We start from the raw sequence: 6,360 nt of genomic DNA on the forward strand, positions 1-6,360 counted from the left end.
GATAGGGTTTAGGGAGTATACCTCTGATGTCTGTGGTCAAGATAAGAATGACTGTGTCCTTCTACAACATAGCCAACTTGGTACCATTGGTAAAGGGAGAATTCTAAGACCACAGATTAGAATACTGTGATATAAGAGAAACACTCTAGAGAGTTAGGAGATCCAAGCCCTAGTTCCACTTCTATAACTATCTACCTCTATGTTCCTTAAGATTCTTCTACTTTCTGAATCTGTTTTATTATTTTCAATACGGTGGAGAGAATGTTAGCCCAGGTTTCTTTCCGGGTTGAACACTGCAAGATCAGTCGTCTAAATCCCAGTTGCACATTAGAATTACCTTCACACCACCTTCCTGAAATTTTTTGTTGCAATGTTACTTACCCATTTCTAATTCACATAAGGATTTTCTCATGTATTTGGCTTATTCCCCCTTTAATTGAATTATTGCCCCCAATTCTCAGCCTTTGGCATGAATTTGGCAGGTCCACACAAAAGAAATGAAACATTTTCCCACCTCTTATCTTTGAGCTCAGCTCTGAAACTTGATTTGGGTAATAGCTTGTACACAGATGTGACTCAAGTAGGGGCTTGGAATATGCTTGCACAGCTATACATGTGATTCTGCCACTGGCATGACACAAGCCATGAGAGAAACAAACCATTGGTCTAAGAATGAGAAATACATGCAGTACAGCCACCCTAGTTTACTCACAGTCCTGCAGCAAGAAAGACAGTTAGCTCAGCCCAAATCAGAGATGCCCAACAGAACTCTGCCTAATCAGCTAAATTCCAGCTGACCTCCAAAACAGTAAGAATAAATGCTTAATAAATTCTTAGCTTTTCATGCCACAGAGATTTTGTGGTTGCTGTTATATATTGCTGTGGCAATAGCTGACTGATATACATCTTGTTAGAAAGTAAATGCCTAGAAACTGTTTGGCATACAGAAGACATCCATTACATGTTTATTGAATAAATGAGTAAAATCTTAAAAAAAACCAAACAAACAAACAAACAAAAAACAAGCACACAGGTACTGTGCTTACCTGATCAATTAAATCAGAATCTTTGATGGTGAGGTTTGGCACCAATTTTTTAAGTTCCCAAGGTGATTCTAACACATAGCCAGGGAAGAGAGCCACTGTTTTAAGATTTAGGTATTTTTGATAGAGTGTATTTGTGAAACACATAGGCTTTGGAATCAAATAGATGTGTTCAGGCCCTGACTCTACCACCTACTATGTGACAACCATGGAATTAACATTTCTAAATCCCAGATTCTCAACTATTAAACAGGGATAATGACAGTTTATAACAACAGGTGATCACCACCTTTCTTAAAAGGCTATTATGAGGATTAAATGAAGTTTGTATATGAAGTATTCAGTACACGACATGGTACATAGTAAGGGCTCAATAATCCTAAACTATAGCTAATGATGGTAGTGCGGTATCATTTGATAGTAAAAATGTCTGAACTCTGACAGGCTTTACTTAAATTCCATTTCCATTGCTTTCTAGCAACATGACTTTGAGTAAAATTACTTAAATGCCTGAGACTACAGTAACCTATCTGTAAAATGGTGGTGGTTTAGTTGCTAAGTCATGTCTGACTCTTGTGACCCCATGGACTGTAGCCTGCCAGGCTCCTCTGTCCGTGGGATTTTCCAGGCAAGAATACTGGAGTGGGTTGCCATTTTCTTCTCCCGGGGGATCTTCCCAACCCAGGGATCGAACCCAGGCCTCCTGTGCTGCAGGTGGTCTTCTGCATGTCAGGCAGATTCTTTACTGATTGAGCCACCAGGGAAGCCATCTATAAAACATGGTGATAATAATAACTACTTCATTGTTTTGTTGTGAGAATTAAATAAGGTGACACACATAATATTCTTAGAATAGGACCAAGTGCAACATAAATAATAAATGTTAGAGAAAGGATAACTGACATAAAGAAGTTACACTATTAAAATCTCCACATAAATACTTCTTATGAGACAGAATGTTTCCAGCACAGTTACATTCCCACATTCTGGATTCAGTTCCCAGTCACTGGGAATACCATGTCCTCTAAAAAGCAGGAAAAAATTCTCTAGTTAAAATTACTCCAGTAAGCACCCCTGCCCTCAGATAATGGAACTGGAGAGGTACATGGTCACTCACTTTCATTCTAGGCAATCTCTAAGATGCCCATGACTTCAATTATCCTTACAACTCCTAATTTGTTTATCCCAGTCCAGCTTTCTTCTCTCAGATCCAGATTTATTCATCTTTAAAGGCCTAAGCAAGCCACTTGGATGTTGACATCTCTCTTTGTCTTATCTCTTTTGGTAACTACTTCTTGGTTTGTCCAGCATTCTTTCACTGACCTTGTTTTTGAAAAGATATCCCATATTTCTTAATGGAATAATCATATTCTCTGTGCCTGAATTTTAAAACCTGAATAGGGACTATACAGATTGAGTTTCCATTACCCAAATGCCCCAAGCTTCCTCAGTTCCTGACACTCCTGAGGCATCATTTTGGAGCACTTCATGTATTTTGAAGCAACTCCAGTATTTTTCCAAAAATCCCTATTTTTGCTCAAGTTAAGTTATTCAGAATCAATTTCTGTTGCCTGCAACTAAAGAACTCTGACATAGAAATTATACCAGAGACATAAACAACAAAAGATCAGAAAGAGAAATTAAGAAAACAATCTCATTCACAGTTGCATCAAAAAGAATAAAATTCCTGGGAATGAGTCTACCTAAGGACAGAAAAGACCTGTACTCAGAAAATTATATACACTAACGAAAGAAACTGAAGATGATACAAAGAGATGGAAAGACATACTGTGCTCACTGATTGGAAGAATTTATATTGTTAAAATGACCATATTATCCAAGGCAATCTACAGATTCAGTGCAATCTCTATCAAAATACCAATGGCATTTTCACAGAAAAAAATTCTAAAATTTGTATGGAAATACAAAAGATCTCAAATAACTAAAATAATCTTGAGGAAGAAGAACAAAACATAAAATATCATGCTCCTTGATCTGAAATTATACTACAAAGCCACAGTAATCAAAATGGTATAGTACTGGCACAAAAACAGACATATACATCAATGGAACAACATAGAGTACTTAGAAATGAACCCACATTTATATGGGGTATATACAACACAAGGAGGCTGCCAGGAGCCGCATGAGGCATTACTGACAAAATGGAGGCACGGCCCCAACTCCCTCTCTTTGTCCTGCAGGCACGGACCCGGGATGAAGGAGTTAGGCCTTGTGATTCTGACTTGTTTTTTCCTCTCCTTGGCTGAGTTGACTGAAAAGAATATTAAGGTGCTTATTGTTCTTGAGAGAAGCATGAGAAAGCATAGAGCCTTCTGCATTTGTGCCCAGAAAATAATTTATAAAGTAACCATTGACATTTGTTCAAGGATCTTTACAAAGAATGTTACGGAATGAGCATGTAGGCTGCAGCTTGAGGCCATGGAGAAGATTGTTATCTGAAACCTATTTGTAAGAGAAATGTTTATGGCAAAGAGGTTTGCTGAACTTAGGGCTTAGGAATAATTAAAAATAGTCAGAAGTTAAAGATTTAAAGAATGTTGTAATGTTGCTGCTGCTGCTAAGTCACTTCAGTCGTGTCCAACTCTGTGCAACCCCAGATGGCAGCCCACCGGGCTCCCTCATCCCTGGGATTCTCCAGGAAAGAACACTGGAGTGGGTTTCCATTTCCTTCTCCAATGCATGAAAGTGAAAAGTGAAGGTGAAGTCGCTCAGTTGTGTCTGACTCCTAGCGACCCCATGGACTGCAGCCTACCAGGCTCCTCCGTCCATGGGATTTTCCAGGCAAGAGTACTGGAGTGGGTTGCCATTGCCTTCTCTGGTATAATGTTACCATATTTTACTATAATGTTACCATATTTTACTCTAGCTTATAGAAATTAAGAACTTTAGAGATATTAATAGCTAGAAGCCTTTTTAAGAGAAAGTGAGCTCAGGATACTAAGGGCAAACAGGATTTAGAGAGATAAGAAATAAACTGAGCAATGTGGTATGCAGCCCAGACATTAGCATGAGTTATAACATATTCACAAGGACACATGAGAAGAAGTAGATAAGAGAATCACTGAGGCAGGAACTCCTTTTGAGGGGCAACAATGATTTATGGAGACAACAAATCTGGGTCAGGGGGAACTGAAAATGTCAAACCTCTGACCTAATGCTTTTGTAAAAGTATAAAAGAGAATCTTAAGCTTGAAATAAATATGCAGTCCAAAAAAGTAAATGAGAAGCTGCATCGTTACTCGCCGACACCGCCCATCCCTTTGGGTTGATTCCCCAGCTGCTGGAGCTGCACTCCGGCAGGAGGCAAGAATATACAACGGGGCAAAGATAGCCTCTTTGATAAATGGTGTTGGGAAAACTGGACAATTAATGCAAAAGAATAAACCTGGACTATTTCCTCATATTATATTAAAAAATGACTCAAAGTGGATTGAAGACTTAAATGTAAGACCTGAAGCCATAAAATTTCTAGAAGAACACATAAGCAGTACACTCTTTGACATCAGTCTTAACAATATTTTTTTGGATATGTCTAGTAAGGCAAAAGAAATAACAGCAAGAATAAACAAATGGGACCACATCAAACTAAAAAGCTTTTGCACAGCAAAGGAAGCTATCAAGAAAAAGAAAAGGCCACCTGATGAATGGGAGAATCTATCTGCAAATGGTATATCTTATAGGGGGTTAATATTCAAAATATACAAAGAACTCATACAATTCAACATCAAAAAACAAACAACCCAGTTAAAAAATTGGCAGAAGACCTGAATATACATTTTTCCAAAGAAGACATATGGATGGCCACTAGGAACATGAAAAGATGATCAGAATTGCTAATCATCAGAGAAATGCAAATAAAAGCCACAATGAGATACCACCTCACACCTGTCAGAATGGTTATTATCAAAAAGAGGAACAAGTGTTGGCAAGAATATGGAGAAAAGGGAAATGTATAGAAACATCAAATCATTCTGTTGTATACAAGGAATTGACATAGTGCTGTAGGTTAATTATATTTCAAAAACAAACAAACTCCTAGAAAAGAGATCAGATTTATGACCAGATTTGTGGGGACAGGGTATTAGATGAAGGCAGTCAAAATGTACAAACTCCCAGTTATAAATTAAGTACTAGGGATGTAATACACAGCATGGTGAAGATAATTAATACTGCTGTATAAAAGTTGTTAAGAGTAAATCATAAGAGTTCTCATTACCAAGAAAAAAAATTTTCTCTATTTCTTTTATGTTGTACTGATATGAGACAATGTATTCATTTCATGATGTATGTAAGTCAAATCACTATGATATGTCAATTATATTGCAATGAAACTGGAAAAAACAAAATTGAAATAAGAGAAATTATACCAGAGAGTGAGTTACAGTCAACAGTCCTGTAGGGAACTATGGGAGTGTTTTATAACTGGTTATTAGATTCAGTTAGAGTAAAAGACTGTGAGATGGCCCAAATTCCATGATCAGTGGAACAGAATGGAAAGTAGTATCCATTGTACTAGGGGCTCCACAAGAATATATGGAATCTTTATTCCAAGTACCAAAAGCTGCCCTCTTCAAGAAGAGAAATCAAAGTAAGATGTCTCCTTCAGGCAACTGAATTACAAAATGGGAAAATGGTGCTGCTTTCTTTGAGCTGGAGGAGCACCAAGCTAGGGAACAAAAGTTAGATAGCAGGGTATGGACTAATTTCAGTCCCCCACCACACCCTTGGCTGTGTGCCTTTCCAGTCAACAAACTAAAGCTTTTCATGGTGATTTGACATGTTATGCATGCTGCCAAAAAATAGGGGAAAGAAATGCTACAAATTTAAATCTCACCTCCAGGCCTAAAATGAGTCTCTGTGGTTTTCTTTTATTGAGATAGAATTCATATAGCATAAAATTCACCCTTTTAAAGTATACAATTCAATGCTTTGCAGTATATTCATAAAGTTTTATAACCACCACCACTATCCAATTCCAGAAAATTTTCATGTACCCATTAAGCAGACACTTCCCATTCTCCCTTCTCCCTGGCAACCACAATTCTATTTTATGTCTCTAAGGATTTGCCTATGATGGACATCTCATATAAATGGAATCATACAATACATGACCTTTTGTGTCTGGGTTCTTTTACTTAGCATAATGTTTTCAAGGTTCATCCATGTTGCAACATGTATCAGTCCTTCATTCCTTTTTTTATGACTTAATCTATTTCACATCCACTGGAATGGCTATACTTTAAAAAAAATGAAAAATGGCAAGGATGTGGAAAAAATTAGAACCCTCTTACAT

Source organism: Bos grunniens, chromosome X (genome assembly GCF_055505025.1).
Source record: "Bos grunniens cultivar Pamir isolate PY7600 chromosome X, Bosgru_T2T1.0, whole genome shotgun sequence".
NCBI classification, from domain to species: domain Eukaryota; kingdom Metazoa; phylum Chordata; class Mammalia; order Artiodactyla; family Bovidae; genus Bos; species Bos grunniens.